The sequence below is a fragment of the Chiloscyllium punctatum genome, chromosome 31, assembly GCF_047496795.1.
Source record: "Chiloscyllium punctatum isolate Juve2018m chromosome 31, sChiPun1.3, whole genome shotgun sequence".
NCBI classification, from domain to species: Eukaryota; Metazoa; Chordata; class Chondrichthyes; order Orectolobiformes; family Hemiscylliidae; genus Chiloscyllium; species Chiloscyllium punctatum.
In genome coordinates, this window is record NC_092769.1 from 29129507 (window position 1) to 29150033 (window position 20527).

A 20527-nucleotide genomic window follows, 5' to 3' on the forward strand; every position below is an offset into this window, starting at 1 on the left:
AGCTGCTGCTTGGTAGCCCTGTTGATGACATCTTCCATCACTTTACTGCTGATCGAGTGTGGACTGATAGATGGAAATTGGCTGGGTTGGATTGCCCTGTGTTTTTGTGTTGAACATCCCAGGGCAATGTTCCACGTTGTTGGTCGATGTCAGTGCAGGAGCGGTACGTGACTTGGTGGGTGGCAAGTTCTGGAGCACAATCTATCAGTGTTATTGCCAGAATGTTAGCAGGACCCATAGCCTTTGCACTACTGAACCGTTTCCTGATGTTATTCAAACTCAACCGAACTGGTATAAAACTCACATCTATGATGTTGGAAACCACTGGAGAAGGCTGAGATGGATCATCCCACTTTGCACTTCTGGCTGAAGATTGCAGCAAATGCTGTCATCTTATCTGGTGCGTGGATGTGTGAGGCCCCTCCATCAGTAAGGGTGGGGATATCTGTGATGCTTCCTTCAGTGATTTGTTTAATTGTCCATCACCGTTCACAACTGGGTGTGGCAGAACTGCAGAGCTCTGATCTGTTCCATTGGATGTAGGATCACTTAGCTCTGTTGCTTGCTGCTGATGCTGTTTGATATGCAGGTAGTTCTGTTTGGTAGCTTCACCAGGTTGGCACTTCATTTTTAGGTCTGTCTGGTGCTGCTCATGGCATGCCCTCCTTTCCTGTCCATTGTGATGGGTGAGAGCAGGATTTACAAACCCATGAGATTACAGATTGTGCTGGAGTACAGTTCTGCTGCTGTTGATGTCCCACAGTGCCTCAGAGAGATCCAGTTTGAGATCCTACACCTCTTCGAAGTCTGTCCCAATTAGAACGATGAGAGTGTCACTCAACACAATGGAGGTTTTTCTCAACTTTAAGGCAAGACTTTGTCTCCAAAAGGAATGTGTGATGGTCGCTCGTACTGATACTGTCATGGCCAGATGGATCTGCCGCTGGTCAATTCATAACAATGGGATCAAGTATGTTTTACACTCTTGTTGGTTCCCTCACCACCCGCTGTAGACTCAGTTGAGCAGCTATACCCTTTAGGACCTGGCCAGCTCAGTCAGTAATTCTGTTGCAGAGCTCGTCTCAATTGTGAACATTGAAATCCTGTACCCAGAGTGCGTTTGACACCATTTTATTGCCTCAGTGCTTCCTCCAAATGTTGTTCAACATGAAGGAGAAGTGATTCATCAGCCAAGGGAGGACGGGACGTGGTAATCAGCAGGAGCCATGAGACTTCCTGGTCTCCGGAGTCAATGCTGAGTACTCCCAGGGCAAATCCTCCCTCTCTGTACACCACCTCTGCCTGATCTGTCCTGCTGGTGGGACCCGGACATATCCAGAGATTTCAGGAGAAAGTGAAGACTGCAGATGCTGGAGATCAGAGTCAAGAGTCTGGTGCTGGAAAAGCTCAGCAGGTCAGGCTGATGAAGGGCTTAGGCTCGAAACGTCGATTCTCCTTCTCCTCGGATGCTGCCTGACCTGTTGCGCTTTTCCAGCACCACAATCTCAATATCTTGGGATGGTGATGGTGGTGTCTGGTCATTGTCTGTAAGGGTTGATTTCATGAGTATGACTATGTCAGGCTGTTCCTTGATTGGTCTGTGAGACAGCTCTGCACATTTTGGCCCCAAAATCCAGATATTAGTCTGGAGGACGTTGCACCATCGAGAGGGCTGATTCTGTGGTTGTATTAAATGGTGCCTTGTTAGATGCCGAGTGGTCCATCCAGTTTCATTCCTTTGTTGAGACTTTGCAGTGATTAATACAGTGAGTCGCTGCCTGGGCCACTGTCAGATTGGCAGGACGTTTTTCGCCATTGACAATGGTTCTATGGAGATCAGGAGATTCCTAATTCGTTATTTTTTTCTTGAATTCAGATTCCACCACCTGCCAATATGGGATTCGAACCAGGACTTCAGTCGTTTGTTTTAATATTTTGGATAAAGGTTAAATACATTAGGTTTGTACACTCACTTTGAATATCACTAACCCTGGTTTTGTTTCTTTGTGAAACACTGTCCATCATCCTGTCTCCTCCATCCTTCTCTCCAACAATGAGTGAGGAGCACATGGAGTTTCTCTGTCACTAAGACTGAGATAATCCGATCTGCTGCTTCCCTCCCTCCCACTAGCCCGCCAAGCCAAGCTGCGTCACGTAGTGTTCCTGGTTTTTGTCCTAAACTTATATCTTCCTCCAGTCTCTTGTCAAGCCTTATCAGAGCTCACCTTGACCCTTTAACCTAATCTCACTAAACGACAGACTTTCCAACTCTCTTTCCTCCTCCTCCTCATCAGTCCCCCTCACCGATTCACAGATATTGTTCCTTGTTCTGTCTTTTCTGGTTCCGTCCTTCTCTCCCTAAATCCTGCTACATCTCCACTCTCCCTTTCCTTTCTGAATTCCTTGCATTTGGTGTCCTTAGTCCCTTCTGTATCTCATGTGCATACTGCCAGGAGGTGACCTTGTGCAAAAGTGCCATGTTGGGTTTCACATGTACACTGACGATGCCCAGCTCTCCCTCCCCATCATCCCTCCCAACTACTCCACTGTTATTCAGTTATTAAACTGCTTATCACATTCCCACTACTCGATTAGGTGCAGTTTCCTCCAATAAAACATTGTAATGGTTAAACCCGTTGCCGGACAAATTCCTTCCCCTTAATGCTGAGCCTCTCCCTCTCACTGGGAACTATGCAGCAGAACTACACTCTTCACAGTATTGCAGTTATATCTGACCCCAAGCTGACCTTCTGATTAGACATCCACACAATCCCAAACACCAGGAATTCCAAACCGTTGCTTGTCTCCTCTTCACCCCAGCTCCATTGCTACTGAAACCCCTTACCGTGTCTGTGTTGCCTTAAACGTGACAAATCCGAAACAGATCCCTTGATTCTGTGACTGACTCAGAATCTGGTTTCAGACTCCCCTCTCAGTGTTTGCCCTCAGACACATTATTATTTATTCTGTCAAACCCCTTAAGAATCTGGTGGTGGGTCTGATTGTAGGTGATGGAATGATGGCAGAGGATGATGTGTTGTATCTGGGTGGAAAGTCAGGACTGGGGGTGGGGGCGGGGGGTGTTCTATCCTTGTTGCAGTTGGAGGTGTGGGTTTCAAAGGCAGAGGTGCGGGAAGTGGAGGAGATACATTGGATGGTATTGACCATATGGGAGGGGAAATTGCAGTCCTTGAAATACGGGGCCATTTGGTCTGTTCTGGCCTCACTGGAACACTGCAGTAAGCATAAGACAGAGATGTTGGCCAGGGAACAGACTCATATGTTAAAGTGGTAGACAGCTGGAAGCTCGGGATCTGTTTTTGCAGCAGAACGTGGATCATCAGTCGCCATTTCTGCCACCTCCACTGAGATGCTGCCAGACACAGGTTCCTGTCCCCTCCATTAACAGCTATGCACCCTCCCAGCCAGATCGTAATCCACTCCTTTGTCTTTCCAAATGTTCTGGTCTCTCTTTTGGTTCTTTCCCTGCCTATTATTTACTCTTTAACCCCTATCTCCTTCAGTACAAAGATGTGCAGGTTGGTTGAATTGGCTAAGCTAAACTTCCCATAATGCTCAGGAATGTGTAGGTTAGGTTCATTAGTCAGGAGAACTATACAGTAATATGTCAGGGGAATTGGTCTGGATGGGATACCCTTCGGAGAGACGCTGTGGAGCCTTTGGGCCGAATGGTCTGTTTCCACACTGTCAGAATTCTAATTTTCCCAGCTCCCATCGGATCTGAGGAAGGGCCACTGGACAGATTTCTGTTCCCACATGCTGCCAGACCTGCTGAGCTTTTCCAGCACCTTCTGCTTGTTGTTCCTGATTCACACCATCCATACACAGTCCAGGTTTGATTCAGACAGGGGGAGGATCCCACCACTGACCTCACAATGGGGTCCAGCTGATTGGTGGAAGCTTCGGACCAATAGGAAAAAATGGTGGGACTGGTGGACCAAGTGGAACCAGCTGGTCATCCAAACAATGGGAGTGAATGAGGGGCGTGGCTAGTGGGATGACACGTCACCAGTAACTCTGCCTGTGCAGTGCCACGTGACTCGGCCGTCGGTGAATGTGGGAGACGCAAACAGGGAAGGGGAGATTGGCCTCAGAGACAGGGAGATAATGAGTCACTTTAGACTGGGAAGTTTTAATTACACACTGCGTGGTTCGTAAGTCTGAATTAGCAACTCTTAATCCAGCGTTTGCAGCAGATGGGAAAATGGCTGCGGCCCTCAGGCGGTGAAAGGTCCTGGGATATGGCCGCCATTTTTATTGGGGGTAAGGTACAGTGAGGCGTATGTGCATGTCCCCTTCCTACGATTTGGGGGGTGGGGGGGGCATGCAACTTGAAGAGAGGCATTTACACATCAAGCACATACCAAGAAAAAAGTATGTCTTTATATTCTTCCTGCACTGACTGAGAGTTTTGTTTTGTGAATTCATTTCATAGGATATTAAATCAGAATAATTGAGCCTGGGATCTCAAAATCAAGTTTTTACAGTCAATGGAGTCATCAGGATCTGAATATCATTGGTATTTAACTGTGGAAGGAGAAAGGTTTGTCTGTTCTGTTTGTGAAAAAATATCTCCAATATTTTTGTTAAGCAGAAAGATGTACAAATTCATGGTTGGATCATCCTTTGGGTGTGTGCTCTGTTCTGGGCCCTGCAGCTGAGGAAGGAGGTATTAGCCTGAGAGGGAGCACAGATTTATCCAAATTCTCTTTGTAAGAACTCTCAAATTTAGACCCAATCACCCACTTCATGATGTTAACCTGTAAACTTCATATTTTCAATTACCTGCAAACTTCCCATTAAAAGTCCTTTTGGACTCAAATTCCAGTACCTTTTCAGGTGGAATGTTCCAGCTTCTGACAACTGTCTGTTCATTCAGAAACTGCTGAGGTCCATGTTGACTCTGGGGTTACAAAGGGCTGAGCTGAAAGATGAGGTGCTGTCCCTGAGCTCCCATTGAGATGCATTAGAACAGTCCAGGAGGCTGAGGGCAGTGTAGGTGTGAGCAGACAATGAAAATGACAGGGCTGCACTGTGAGGGCTGCTTGGCTCAATGAGAGTGTTCTTGAGTTGGGTGTAAACAGACTGATGTGAGATAGGGAGAAGGTGAAGCTGAAACTCAGTTTTAGTTCAGGCCGTTCAGAAATTCACATGGTCCCAATGTGAACAGCCAGTTTTTAAGTGTTACCTGCGGAGTACTTGTTAACAGTTTTTAAAGTACTTTTCCTGAGGGCAGTTGAGAGTTAACCACATTGCTGTGGGTCTGGAGTCACATGTAGGCCAGACCAGGTGAGGATGACCTTTTCCTTCCCTACAGGACATTAGTGAACCAGATGGGTTTTCTTACAATCAACAATAGTTTCATGGTCATCATTCTCCTTTCCATTCTAGATTGTATTGAATTCCGATGCTGCCATCAGCCATGTTGGGATTCTATCCGTAATCCTCGGAACATTGCACATGTCACTTATCTGGCAGGAATACCATTAAGCCATTGCCTCCCTTTTTAGCAATGTTTAAAAGAAAGTTCCATCATTCTACGTGTACAATGTGAGATAAAATATTGCAACGTCCATGTGTCAGCCTCTCCAAAAGGTCAATCAACAGAAATTTGTTTGGGAGTGAAATATTTCACTTTTGGTGGTGGTGGGGGGGGTGTTTATGAAACAAAAATGAATCCAAATAAAAATCTTATGCCACGGACATGTAATTTCTGAAGCCGAAGGGCGATTACAGAGACAGGGAGGGTTGTGGGGCCAGAGGGGGACTGTTGTCCAAACATCACTGTGGTGTACATGGACTGCAGCATTTCAGGGAGGCGGTTAACCACCACTTTCTCCAAGACAAGTAAAGGTGGCCAATGAATACTGGTCTGGGCATCAAAGGCATACCCCCAGTGAATAAAACCAAGCAGTGACCTCTCTGAGCTGACTTGCTGTGAAGTTAAAAACCTCTCTGGAAATGGAGTGGGCAGAGAAGAAAAACAGAGATATTTCACAGCTGTCCTCAGAGAGACCTCACTCTTGGAAGTACTCAGAGCCGGGGATCAGCTCAGTGAGTTTCAGTCTCTTCAAATATCAATCTTAGTCGGTTTTATTTTATTAAATCTACAATAGTGAGTCAGGTGAGGATTTCTTTTTAATGTCTTATGGTCTCTTGATTAAATGTTTAAGATATAAAACTTAAGCATTAAGTTATTCTCGGGCAGTATTTTTCGAGCAGTAAGACTGTACCTTTGTCTTGGTCTGTAGATTGTTAAGGTGGAGAGATAGCCTGTTGTAGAGTGGCGTGCTGTTCCTGTCGGATGTGGGAGATTAGGGAGAGTTTCGATGACCCTGATGAGTATGCCTGCAGGAAGTGTGATTGCAAATCCTATTGGATCGCATGGATTGGTGGAGGAGTGATTAAAGGCAGTGAGGAATTGACAGGAGCTGAGGGGTGTGATAGGTGGCAGTCTCAGGAATGCAGGATACTGCAGATACTGTCAGGTAGATGGGTTACCTCCAGGAAAGCTAGGAGGGGTAGGTCGGTACTGCAGGAGTCTCCTGTGGCTATCCCCATCTCAGACAAGTATACTGTTTTGGAAAATGAAGGTGGTAATAGACTTTCACGGGAAAGTCGCACTGACAGTCAAGTTACTGGTACTGAGACTGGCTTCGAACATAATGTGAGGTATATCCAGTTCCACAGGATCGATGGTGATAGGGGACTCTCTAGTCAGGGACACAGTCTGCCGTTTCTGCTGACAGTGAGACATCAGAATGGGGTGGTGCTGCCCTGGTGCCAGTGTCAAGGATGTCTCACAGAGGGAGCAGAATATTCTCAAAAGGGAAAATAACCAGTGGGAGGACATTGTATATTGGTACCAATGGCATAGGAAGGGGAAAGCATGGGGTCCTGACGAGCAGGGAGATTTGCTCGTGCCACTCCGCAGGCATTAAACCAGTGAGGGAGTCGGGGTAATCCTAAAGAGAGAGTGAGAAAAGAGGTGAGTCTGAGGCTGGTACTGTTCACCAGTCAGACTGTCAAGGCAGGCAAGAGCAAGTCACAGAATGAGGTGCGACGGACCGGTTGCACTGCATTTATTTCAGTGCAAGAAACCTGACAGGTCAGGCAGGTGGGCTCAGGGTATGGTTTTGAACATGGCACTGGGATATTACCACAATTACAGAAGCATCACTCAGAGATGGACAGGACTAACAGCTTAATGTTCCAGGGTATAGATGCTATAGCGAGGATAGAAAGTGGCCAACAGAGCAGGGAGAGAGGTGTTTTTGATTAGGGATAACATTATGGCTGGGCTTCGGGAGGATATTCCTGGGAGTACCTCCAGGCATGTTATTTGGTTGGTACTGAGAAATAAGAAAGGGATGACCATCTTACTGGGATTGTATTATAGATTCTCTCCCAATAGTCAGCGGGGAATTGAGACACAATTTTACCGAGAGATCTCAGTTATCTATAAGAACAATATGGATACAATGATAAGTGGTTTTAACTTTACCAACATGGCCTCGGAGTGCTGTAGTGTTTAGGGCTTGGATGGAAAGGTATTTGTTCAGTGTGTACGAGAACATTTCAGATTCAGTTTGTAGGATGTACCTACTAGAGAAGGAACAAAACCTGACCTGTTTTCTTTATTCATTCACAGGATGAGGCAGTCACTGGCTCGGCCAGCATTTATTGCTGCGTTTACCCAGAGGGCGGATAAGAGTCAACCCCGTTGCTATAGGTCTGGAGTTCCATGCAGACCAGACCAGGTAAGGATGGCATTTTTCCTTCCCTAAAGGTCGTGAGTGAACCACATTGGTTTTTCCAACAATTGACAATGGATTCCTTGTCGTCACTAGGTTTTTTTTCCCAGATATTTATTGAATTCACGTTCCAAAATCTGCCGTGATGGGATTCAAACCCGGGTCCCCAGAACGTTATCTGGGTCTCTGGATTAAGTGTCTAGCGATAATTTCACTCCGTCATCAGGACATGAGGCAGGGTGAGTGACTGAGGTATCAGTGGGGCAGCACATCAGCACCAAAGATCGCACAGTATTGTGGCTCAGTGGTTAGCGCTGCTTCCTCAGCACCAGGGACCTGGGTTTGATTCCAGCCTCGGGCGACTGTCTGTGTTGGAGTAGGCACATTCTCCCCAGTGTCTGTAAGGGTTTCCTTCGGGTGTTCCAGTTTGCTCCCACAGTCTAAAGATGTGTAGTTTAGTTGGATGAACCATGTTAAATTTCCCATAGTGTCTCGATGCAGTATATGAGGTTTTGGGATGTGCAGGCATATCTCTGCTTGATGTGAAAAGATCCTTTTGGGGTTTTGGACAGAAGTCAGAGGGAGGTGTGGCCGCATGTTTTACATCTCCCATGGCGGTAAGGGAGGGTCAAGGGTTTGGAGCGTGGGTTGGTGGGAGGGTGTGGACCGAACAAGGAAGGCTCAGAAGGAATGGTCTCTGCGGAACACAGATAGCGGTAGGGAGGGAAATCTGCCTCTAGTGGTGTGGTCTGACTTTAGGTAGCAGAAATAACAAAGGTGAATGCGCTGTATCTGGAGATTAGTGGGGTAGAAGGTGAAGACCGCAGGGTTATATTCTTTATTGTGGCTGGAGGGGTGGGGTAAAGGCGGAGCTGCAGGAAGTGGAGGGTATGTGTTGGAGGGCATTGTTGATCAAGTCAGAGGAAAATTATGGTCCTTGAAGTAGGCCTTTCTGGGATGTCCTGGAATAGGATCCAAAGAGATTAAACAAATATATCACAGACAAAAGATTAACTGGACCAGAGAATAGGACCCCTTAAAGGTCAACAAGGCTGTCTATGGAACCACAGGGGGTGTGAAAGATATGCAAATATTTCACGTCATTTTTACTGGTGAAGTATAAGGAAGCTCGAGAGTTTGGAGAAATAAACAGTGATAACTTGAAAAGTGTCCATGTTACAGAGGAGGTGGGACTGGATGTCTTAAATCGCATCAAGGTGGATAAAGCCCTGGAACCTGATCAGGTGTATCCTGGAACTTTCTGGAAATCTAGGGAACTGATTGTTGGGCCTCTCCTGAGGTATTTGTATCATTGATAGCGACAGGTGAGGTGCCATTATTTTTAAAAGGTGGTAAGGAGGGGCCATAGAACAAGAGAACAGTGAGCCTGAAGTCAGTGGCAGGCAAGTTGTTGGAAGGGATTCTGAGGGACAGGATATCCATCTGTTTGGAAAGGTAAGGAATGATCAGGGAGAGTCAATGTGACTTTGTACATGCACAATTGTGTCTCACTAACTTGAGTGAGTGTTTTGAAGTGACAAAGAAAATTGATTAAGCCAGGCGTTGAATGTTGTTTATATGGACATTCAACAAGGTTCCACAAAGCAGACTGGTTCGCAGGGTTAGATAACATGGAATGAAGGGAGAACAAGCCATTACAAAACTGCCTTGAAGGTAGGAGACAGAGGATGATGATGGAGAGTTGCTTTGTGGACTGGAGGCCTGTGAGCAGCAATGTGCTGCAAGGATGGATATTGGTCCCTTAAATAAATGACTTGGATGTGAATATATGAGGTTTACAGAAGACACCAAAATTGGAGGTGTAGTGTACAATGAAGAAAGTTAGTTCAGAATACAACAGGATCTTGATCAGATGAGCCATTGGAGCAAGGAATGGCAGACGGAGTTCAATTTAGATAAATGTGAGCTGTTGTATTTTGGAAAGGCAAATCAGGGCAGGACTTATACACTTAATGGTAAAGTCCTGGGGAACATTGCTGAACAAAGAGACCTTGGAGTGCAGGTTCCTAGTTCCTTGAAAGTAGAGTCACAGGGAGGCGGGGTACTGAATGCAGCATTTGGTACGCTCCCCGTTATTGGTCAATGCATTGAACGCAGCTGTTGTGATGTCATATTGTGGCTGGACAGGGCACTGATTACAGCTCTTCTGGAATTCTGTTTTCAGTTCAAATCTCCTTGTTCTTGGAATAAAGTTGAGAAAGTTGAAAGGGTTCAGAAAACATTTGCAAGGATTTTGCCAGGGTTGGACGGTTTGAGCTTATTGGGCAAGGCTGAATAGGTTGGGACTATTTTCCCTGGAGAGTTGGAGGCTGAGAAGTGATCTTATAAAATCATGAAGGGCGTGGATAAAGTGAGCAGTCAGGGACTTTTTCCCAAGTTCGGTGGGTCCAGAACTAGAGGGCACAGGCTTAAGGTGAGAGGGAAAAGGTTTAAAAGGGATCTAAGGGGCATCTTGTTCATGTTGAGGGCATTGCAAATATGGAATGAACTGCCAGAGGAAGGGGTGGAGGCTAGTACAATTGCAGCATTTAAAAGGCATCTGATTGGGTACATGAAGAGGAAGGATTTAGAGGGATACGGGTGAACCGCTGGCAAATGGGACTCCATTAATGCTCTCCGTTATTGGTCAATGCATTGAATACAGAAGCTGGGATGTCATATTGTGGCTGGACAGGACATTGATTAAGCCACTTCTGGAATTCTGTTTTCAGTTTGAATTACTCTGTTCTGGGAAGGATGTTATGAAACTTGAAAAGGTTTGGACAAGATTTACAAAAACGTTGCCAGGATTGGAGGATTTGGGCTACAGGGAGAGGCTGAATAGGCTGGGGCTATTTTCTCTGGACAGTCAAAGACGGAGAGGTGACTTCATGGAGATTTATAAAATCACGAGGGGTGTGAATAAGGTGAGCAGCCGGGGTCCGATTTCCTCAGGTTAGGTGGGTCCAAAACTAGAGCACCTGGGTTTAAGTTGAGAGGGAAAACAATTTAAAAGGGATCTAAATGGCAACGTTTTTAAGCTGAGTGTGGTGTGTGTATGGGAGGGGCTACCAGATGAAGTAGTGGAGGCTGATAAAATCACAACATCTAAAAGGCTTCCAATTGGGTACATGAATAGGAAGGGTTTTGATGGATACAGGCCAATAGCTGGTAAATGGCAATCCATTAGTTTAGTATTCCTTGTTGGCACGGACGAATTGGACTGAAGGTCTGTTTCTTTGATCTTAATAAATTAAGATTCATTCCTCTCTTTTGCAGAGAGCTAGCTGAAGCACAGATAATTATCCTTGGAGCTGAGAAGGTGAAGCAGTGATTTCGATCTGGTGCAGATTTGGTTCCAAGGTCTTGAATTTGCAGAGAGAGCAATTGTTCACACTGTCACAATTTTTAGTAACTACTTTCAAGTAATTGGCAAATAATACAAGGTGAAAATGTGAACTCTATTTTATTCAGTAAGTTCTGAGCATCTGGAACAGTCTGAACGACACAGATTCAGCAGGTATTCTGAAGCAGACTTAGAATTTTACTTTTTTAGGAAAGATTTGGGGGGCTGAGGGGACTTGGGACAGATTTGCAGCATCTCCAGAGGGAGAGAGTACAGCCCCAATGGGCTGACTAGCCCCAGGCCCTGTGCTCTTTGATACTGTCCCATTCACTGTGAATGATGAAGCTCATCCCAGGGCAGAGAGAGGGATTAGCCCTCCACTCTCATCACAATGGGGCCCGGCTGATTGACGGCAGCTCCAGACCAATGCGAGGAGAATCTGTGTGGTCCTGCAGCCAATGGGATTGAATGAGGGGTGTGGCCAGCAAGACAACACATGTCCATGAGCTGTGCAGGTGCAGTGTCACTGGGTGGGGGTGGGAGAGACAGCAGAGACTGGGACAGAGGCTGTGGGACCTGAATTACAAACTCCCGGTAAATTAAAACCAAAAGAGCTGCGGAAGATGTAAATCAGAAACAACAACCAGGAGGTTCTGGAAAAGCTCGGCAGGTCTGGCAGTATCTGTGAAGAGAAATCAGAGTTAAAGTTTCAGACTCAGTGTCCCTTCCACAGAACAGATATTACTGAGAAAAAAAGGTCAGTTTATGTGCAGAAGGTAGTGTGGGGGGAGGATAAAAGGAGTAAAGGATAGGTGGGGATAGAGTGAGAAGAGTGGTTGGATAAAGGAGTGGATAACGATCTGGCTGGGGGAGGGTCATTAGCTGTTAATGGAGACTGTTAGTGGCTAACCATAGGTAGTGTGTAATGGCAGGCTGTGAGAACGAGGCCTGGTGTGTGGGGTAGGGGGCTATGACATGAGGTTGTGAACTTATGGTTAGCCACTAACTGTCTCCATTGTAAGCTGTTGCCCACCTATATCACTCCACGATTGGAGCTGCCGAGGACACAAACTTTGGAATATCTTCCCTAAACCCCTCTGTCCGCCTTAAATATGTATCTAAAAATCGTTCTCTTTAATCAACGTTTCCATCATTCGTGAAGCATTTTAGGAGATTTGCCAATGTGAAAGGCTCCATACAATGCAGGTAGTCGTTGTTATTGTCTGACATCAGGAGAAACAGGGATGAGCCCTCTCTCTCTCTCTGAGACCTGATGAACAACAAAAGCAGGAAGCACTGAGCATGCTCCAGCCCACAATGGGCCTCGGATTATTGATGTCAGCGCAGGACCAATAAGAGTTGGGGAACGGGGCTCGAGGTGCTAGTTGGTCCTTCAACCAATCGGAGTGAATGAGGGGCGGGGCAATACTCAACCATGTCATAAACTTCACTGGCAGCACAGTGTTGTTGTGACCAAGGCATTGGAAATGTGTGAAGGTGAAGGGCAGGGGAAAGGAAAGACATATTGACCAGGAAGAGAACGAAATTTTCATAGTATGTGATGAGAGGTTTTACAGAACTTAGTGCACATTGTAAAACACAAATTTGAAAATCCCAAATTCTGCACCATTTTCCCTCCCTATAATGCATTTTGCACTCCCTGAAATATCAACTGTGTGTTTCTCCCTCCACAGATACCAGTGATCAATGCCAAAGCCCCATTGCCTATAGAGAAGGTGATGTTTGACTTCCTTGTACAGCTGCAGTTCGTGTGGTGAAGGTGTTCCCACAATGTGTTTGGGTAAGAGCTGTTATAGATTATTCACTCAGCGACAGTGAAGAGTTGACAATGTGTGTGCAAATCATCAACAGTTTTTTTTTAATCATATTTATAATTCCACAGAAATACTATTGAGAACTTCTGACATAAGGCCAAAGATGGGGATATTAGGTCAGGTGATCAAAAGAATTGCCAAATAAGCAGGTTTTCAGGAATACCTTTGAAGGAGGGAAGCAGGTCTGAGGCAGTTAGGGTGGGAATTCCAGACCGTGTTGCCTTGGCAACAGTAGAAACAGCCAGACCAGTGAAGCAATGAATAAACACATCGTTGGGAGTCTGAAAGAAAATGAGTTGTCAGGGTTTCACAGGTTGTGTGGTGCAGGGAGACAGGGATGTTCACAGCCAGGAATTACATCAAGGGTGAGAATTTTAAATTGTTGCTTGTTAATAGGAGCCTTTTGATAGATCAACAAGTTTTGGTACAAGTGAGCACTTGGGCAGTAGGGTTTTAGATAACTCTCGAGATTACATGTAAGTTGAATGTGGGAGGCTGGCCAGGAGTGTGTTTGGATAATGAAGTCTGGAGATAACACAGGGATGGACGAGTGTTTCAGTAAATGAGCTGAGACTAGGGTGGAGTTGGGTGATGTCACTGATGTAGGAATAGTGCTTTTGGAGTTGGGCTGCTCCTCCTCCTCATCACCCCCCCTCCCCAATTCACAGATATTGTTCCTTGTTCTACCTGTCTGTCTTTTCTAGTTATGTCCGTCTCTCCCATTCTGCTACAAACTAATATTTGAACCCAACATTGTTTGAAAAACCTACTCCATCCTGACTCTCCCTTTCCTTTCTGAATTCCTTGTATTTGGTGTCCCTTAAGGATCTCTCCTCGGTCCCTCCTGTTTCTCACCTACATACTGCCAGGAGGTGACATTGTCCAAAAGCACCGTGTTAGGTTTCACATGGACACTGACAATGCCCAGCTCTCCCTCCCCATCATCCCTCTCCATTACTCAGTTATCAAACTGCTCATCACACTCCCACTACGGGATTGGCTGCAATTTCCTGCAACGGAACGTTGTAATGGTTAAACCCATTGCCTTCAGTTGCTATTACAAATTACTTTCCCTGACTGCTGAGCCCCTCCCTCTCCCTGGGAACTGTCTGAGACAGAACCACACTCTTGACACTATTGCTGTCATATCTGACCCCAAGGTGACCTTCTGATCAGACATCTACACAATTACAAACACCAGGAATTACAATCTCTTAAAATGTTGCTTGTCTCCACCTCACCCCAGCTCCATTGCTACTGAAACCCCTGACCCGTGTCGGTGTTGCCTTAAACTTGATGTATCCAAAACAGAACCCGTGATTCTGTGACTGACCCAGAATCTGGTTCCAGACTCCCTCATGTTGGGAAACATCCTCCCATTGTTTACCCTGTCAAACTCCTTAAGAATCCTACATGTTACAATGAGATCCCCTCTCGTTCTTCCCAAATCCAGTGAGTAAAGTCCCAACTTCTTCAGCCTTTTCTTTAAAGATAATCCCTGCAAACCAGGATTCATCCCAGTCAATCGTCTGTGAAATGCCTCTGATGGAATGATGTATTTCCTTAAATAAAGGTACCAAAACTTCTGTCATTACTCCAGATGTGGTCTCACTCGCACTTTATAAAGTTCGTCTCAGGTATATACTCCAAACAACTCCCTTTAAACTTGCACAGATGTTGTTGGAAATGCTCAGTAGGTCATGCAGCATCCGTGAAGAAAAATCAGTTAAAGTTTCGGTCTGGTCACCCTTCCTCAGATACGTTAACTCTAATTTCTTTTCACAGATGCTGCTAGACCTGCTGAGCTTTTCCAGAAACTTCTGTTTCTCTTCCTGGTTTACAGCATCTTCAGTTGGTTCGGTTTTCATATCCTTTAAACTTGCCATCTCTCTTCTAGAATTTGTCATTTCCTCCTTGGAAAAAAGATTCACATTTGTTTGGACTCCCCTACCCTGAGAAAAAAAGAAACCATGACTAGTCACCCTATCATTGCTCCTCATAATTTTATAAAGTTCGATAAAGCCACCGAAAGTGTCCAGTGCTGCAGGGAAATAGCCTCAGCCTATTCAGCCTCTCCCTATGGTTCAAATGTTCCAATACTGGCAACACCTTGGAAAAACTTTTCTGAACTCTTCCAAGTTTCCCAACATCTTTCCTGGAACAGGGAGACTGGATTTGAAAGCAGTCTGGGGATTCCAAAAGTGGCCGAGCTAATACGCTGTACAACCGAAACATGATGTCCCAACTCCTATACTCAATGCACTGTTCAATGACAGCTAGCATACCGCACACCACCTTCACCGACCTGTCTACCTTCAACCACACTTTCAAGGAACTATCAACCCACACTGCACGGTCTGTTTGTCTGTCAACACTTCCCAGGAACTTGTCATTAAGAGGTTAAGTCCTATTCTGGTAACATCTTTCTGAAATCAGGGAGACCACAATTGAATGCAGTATTCTAAAACTGGCCTCCCCAATGCCCTACTCAGCCACAACGTGCCCTCCTAATCCCTATACTCAGTGACAGAATCCCTACAGTGTGGAAGCAAGCCTTTCGGCCCATGAGACCATACCAACCATCGGAACAGCATTCCACCCTAACTCTGTAACCTACCATTACCCAAAGCTCATCCAGCCCCTGTTGGCCTGTCCCCCTCCCTCTGTCGGCCTTTCCCCACCGGCCTGTCTCTTCACCCCCCCCCCCAATCGGCCTGTTCCCCGCCAGTCTGTTCCCTTCACCCTTTCTGTCAGTCGCAACCTCCCCCACCCCACCCCCACGTTCCCCTCCTCCTCCCGCGTTCCCCTCCTCTCTAATCCCACTTTCTGTCCCGACCCGTCTCTGTGCCACCCCTCTCTATCCCCCCCTCTTTCCGCATCCATTTCGGTCCCACCCCTCTCGATCTGCCTACCCTCCCTCCCAGTCCCCTAGTTCTGTACTCCCCCACTGCAGGGCAAATATCTTGTTTATTTACCGTATCAATGCCCAGCCTGATTTTAAAAATCTCTTTCAGGTCACCACTCAGCCTCTGACGCTCCAGGGAAAACAGCCTATTCAACCCTGGCAACATGCTATAATTCTTTTCTGATCTCTTTAAAGTTTAAGAACATCCATCTGATAGGAGGGAGAACAGAATTCTATGGAATATTGTTTCGGCAACTTTTGCAATGTCCTGTACAGCCGCAATATGACCTCCCAACCTCTATACTCAATGCTCTGACCAGTAAAGACAAGCAGACCAACTGTGGCCTTCACTATCCTATCTACTTGCTACTCTACTGTTAAGGAACTATGAACCTGCATTCCAATGTCTCTGTTTAGCAGCACTCCCCAGGAACTTACTATTAACTGTATAAGTCCTGCTAAAGTTTGCTTTTCCAAAATGCAGCAGCTCGCATTTTTCTAAACTGAACTCCTCAGCCCATTCACCCATGTGATCCAGATCCTCTTGTACTCTGAGGTAATCTTTTTCACTGTCTACTACCCCTCCCATTTTGGTATCATCTGCAAACTTACTAGCAATACCTCTTATGTTCACATCCAAATCATGGATATAAATGACGAAAAGTAGTGGATCCAGCACCGATCCTTGTGAGACTCCACTGGTCACAGGCCTCCAGCCTGAAAAGCACCCTCTGCCTTCTACCTTCGAGCCAGTTCTGTACTCCATGCGATCTAACCTTGCTGACCAGTCTCCCATGAGGAACCTTGTCAAACATGTTACTGAAGTCCATGTAGATCATGTCCATGCTCTGACCTCAGCAATCCTCTTTGTTACTTCTTCAAAAAATCTGAGTCAAATTCATGAGATATCGTTTCCCATGCACAAAGCTGTTATTAGTATCCAGGATTTAACTCTGTACATTGGGGTCTGCGTTGCCGAATTATAGGTGTTAATATTCTGGATGGAGTTCAAGTACGCCAGCATTTTGTCAGTGAGTCTGTATTGAGTCTTGTTCATGTCACCAACACAGGTGAGTTCCTTTTGAAAGGCAGTCCCTGTATCCCTTGCCCACCAGGAAATAATGTAAGTGTCCTTACCTCTGGACTAGGAGGATCAGGCTCAGAGTTGAGTAACAGCATCTTTGAAGAGGCTGATTAGTAAACCTGCCCAAGCCACCAGGCCATACTGTCTCCCAGCTGTCCCTGCCTGAGCCTCCAAACAGAACCTTCCTGTAGTTTCTCTCCTGTCAGACTCTCCCATTGCTCAGTTTGTCCAGGATCCCCTCCTGCTGCTGCATTGATCCTGTCTCTCACTGACCTGTCCATCCCCCAGTGTTCACCACATTCATTCATGGTTTACAATCCCGTTATCCCAGTCCTCCCTCCCCGCCCCCTCCCGTCGATAGAGACGGTTCAGTGATTAGCAATGATGCCTCACAGCACCAGGTACCCGGGTTCAATTCCGGCCACAGCGACTGTCTGTGTGGAATTTGCTCATTCTCCCCGTGTCTGAGCGGGTTTCCTCCGGGTGTTCCGATTTCCTCCCACAATCACAAAGATGTGCAGGGCAGGTGAATTGTCCATTCTAAATTGCCCATAGTATTAGTTACATTAGTTAGGGGGAATGGGTCTGTGTAAGTTACTGTTTGGAGGGTCAGTAAGGACTTGTTTGGCCAAAGGGCCTGTTTCCATACTGTAGGGATTCTCATATATTGGGCAGCAACTGCTGTCAATCACCTGGACTCGTGTATGATCGGGAGCACGTGCTGTAGGAGGGGAGACAAATGCAGTGGAGGCCAATTGTGGGACTATGTGCAGCATCGGTCAGTGCCTGGGTCAGTTATTAGGCTGTGGGTGTGAGGGATTAATCTATCATTAGCAGCTTCATCCCTCTGGGAGCAGGACCCTGGGGAATGGCCCTTCTCTTGCTACCCTGACATGTGATCAGACTATCAGTGGTGCAGCGTTTTGCAGAAAGTTATCAGAACTCTGTTGTGAAGATTCAGGGTTGTTATGGAAAGGGACAAGGATGGGCCTGCAATTAGAATTCTAATTTGGCTCATTTTAGTCAGATTTTAGTCAGATAGCCAGAGTGTGCAGGAAGCAGTGTATGCAGGATGGTTCTCATCAGGAGCTCGGAAACTGAATTCGAAGAGAGAGTGTGTGAGAACTGGGTGTGGAGGAAAGGAGTGGGGGGATTGGTTTGGATTTCAGTTCACAGAAGAGAGAAATAGTGAGACTGAGGTTTAAAGCTTTGGGGGAACAAGGAAACTACAGTTTAATACTACAATTGGCTTTTGAATTTCCATCCTGTATTAACAGTGGTAACTTGTGTGCTCTGTTGTATTGTATTGAAAGGGTGGATTTGCGGATGAGAAATACAAATTGAACTTCATGTTCAGATCTGATAGTTACTTGATCCGTGCTGATCTGAATATCATTGGCCTTTTCATCTGGAAGGAAAGGTGTGCATTCAGTCCGTGGGCGAATATTTCAAATCTCGGTGTGACTGCAAAAGTACTGAGACACAGCCAAGTCCATGTCAGCATGGTGAGTGTGGAGAGAGATTTCATTTGTCTGTGAAAGTCTGGAAAATCCTGGCACATTTCCCAGGAACAATTAAGCCACAACTTTGCTTTGTAGAAGGACAAGTCTTTAATTGACCATGCAACCAGAAAGACACAAGGATACCTGCACCATGGGGAACACTATGAAAACGGGATTGTTGTAAAGGAGTTCATTCTCGATCATGGATTGTAATCCATTGGCATTGTCACGTCGGTTCCAGCACCGTGGGGAAACACTGGAAATATGATGAATGTAATGTAGGTTTCAGTTATTAAACTGTAAAAAGTGCAGAACAATTTACAAGGAAGTTGCCAGGTCTCAGGGGTCTGAGTTATAGGGAGAGGTTGGACAAGTGAGGATTTTATTTTTAGAGCAGAGGAAACTGAGGGGGTTCTTTTCTAGAAGTATATAAGACCATGAGAAGCATGGATAAGGAGAATGCACTCAGTCTTTTTCCCAGGAACTCAAGGATTGGACGGATTGATTAGATCAGTTTAAGGTTGGAGGAGAAAGAATAAAAGGGAAGCTGAGGGGCAACTGTTTTACAGAGGGTGGTATGTATATGGAATGAGCTGCCAGTGGAAGTGGTTGAGGCAGGAACACTCAACAGGTAAAAGACATTTGGACAAATACATGGATAGGAAAGGGTCAGAAGCAAATGGGCCAAGTGCAGTGAAATGGGGTTAGTGTGGATGGACATTCTGGTCGGCATGGGCCAGTTTGGGCCAAAGGACCTGTCTCTGCTGTCAGACTCTATGACTCCAAGTGCATTTGCTATTTCACCCCCTAACTCTGTTGGTATCCTGGGATGTATTCCATCAGGACAATGAGACTTGTTTACCTTTAGCTCCATTAACTTTCCCAGCTGTAACTCTTTCACGATAATGGTTATTATCTGGGTCCTCACCTTCCTCAGTCTCCTTATCAATTACTGGCATGTTCTTCGTATCCTTCACTGTGAAGACTGACTGCTGTGTCCTCATATTCCTGAACCCTGCTGGATAGGAATAAATAGGTCCAGAACTCTGAGAGGTCTTCTTTGAGTCTTTATTGATGAGACATTGCAGTTACAGGGATAGTGTACATACAAAACGCCTTCAGGCAGCATCAGTTAACTCTTTCCCCCCCCCCCCCCCCGCTCCCACTCTTATACCTTTGTGGTTTGAGACTTTGAATAGAGACTGTCTCTCAGTATTATCTCATTGGCAACGGCAGTTAGAAAGTCTAGTTCAGTTCAGCACATTGTGGTTAAATCACACACACCTCCCCCATGCCCCCGTGGCTCCCTCAAGTATCTGACAGGCACTTCAGTTTCAGTGGGGTATCTATCAGGATTCTGATGTGCAGGAGCTGGGGTTGGGGTGGGGTGGACAAAGTTAAAAACCACACATCACCAGGTTATAGTCCAACAGGATTATTTGGAAGTACAAGCTTTTGGAGTCTGCTGTGATTTTTAACTTGATCAGGATTATCTCTATGGTAACATGTAAGTGCTTCAACAATTACAGAGGCCATATATTCCCCAAACAATATGTTTCCCTCTTGCAGTATAAACTGTTATTCCAGCCCTGGGGATAGCTCTTAATCACTTTTCTCCCCCAATCCCATCTAGCTTTCTGTTGATCTTTAAAGTTTTTCTTATCTCCTTGGTCTTTGCCAATCTGTATGCATTCTATTTCAGTTTGATAGACTCCCTTATTTCCTGAGCCACCCATGGCAGATTATTCCTTTTCCTACAGTCCTTCCTTTTCCCTGATATATAATTTTGCTGAGCACTTCAAAAAATTGCTTTGATATTCCCGCACTGTCCGTCAACTTTCCCACCAAAAAGTCTTTGTTTCCAGTCTACATTAGCCAACTCCTGCCTCATCCTATTGTAGTCTCCTTTTGTTTAAGCACTGGATCTTGGGATTGGATTTAATCTTCCAACTTTCCATCTTTGTTCTATGGTCAACCAGACTTATCAGAATTCTTTTATCAGATGACGAGGGGAGGCGATGTTTCCTGGGTGTTTTGGTTTTCATTGTCAGTGACCTTGGCTTTGTAATAAAGTACAGGA

At 45.7% G+C, this 20527-nt stretch overlaps 1 long non-coding RNA gene across 1 annotated transcript in view; it reads left to right on the top strand.

The window, feature by feature from the left end:
- The window catches only part of LOC140456807 (uncharacterized), a 41062-nt gene that overhangs the window by 996 nt on the left and 19539 nt on the right, over positions 1-20527 (top strand). The window contains exons 2-5 of the long non-coding RNA XR_011953143.1: positions 1877-1959; positions 4457-4564; positions 7673-7781; positions 12816-12922. This is a non-coding gene — a long non-coding RNA (uncharacterized lncRNA). The remainder of the gene's footprint in view (positions 1-1876; positions 1960-4456; positions 4565-7672; positions 7782-12815; positions 12923-20527) is intronic.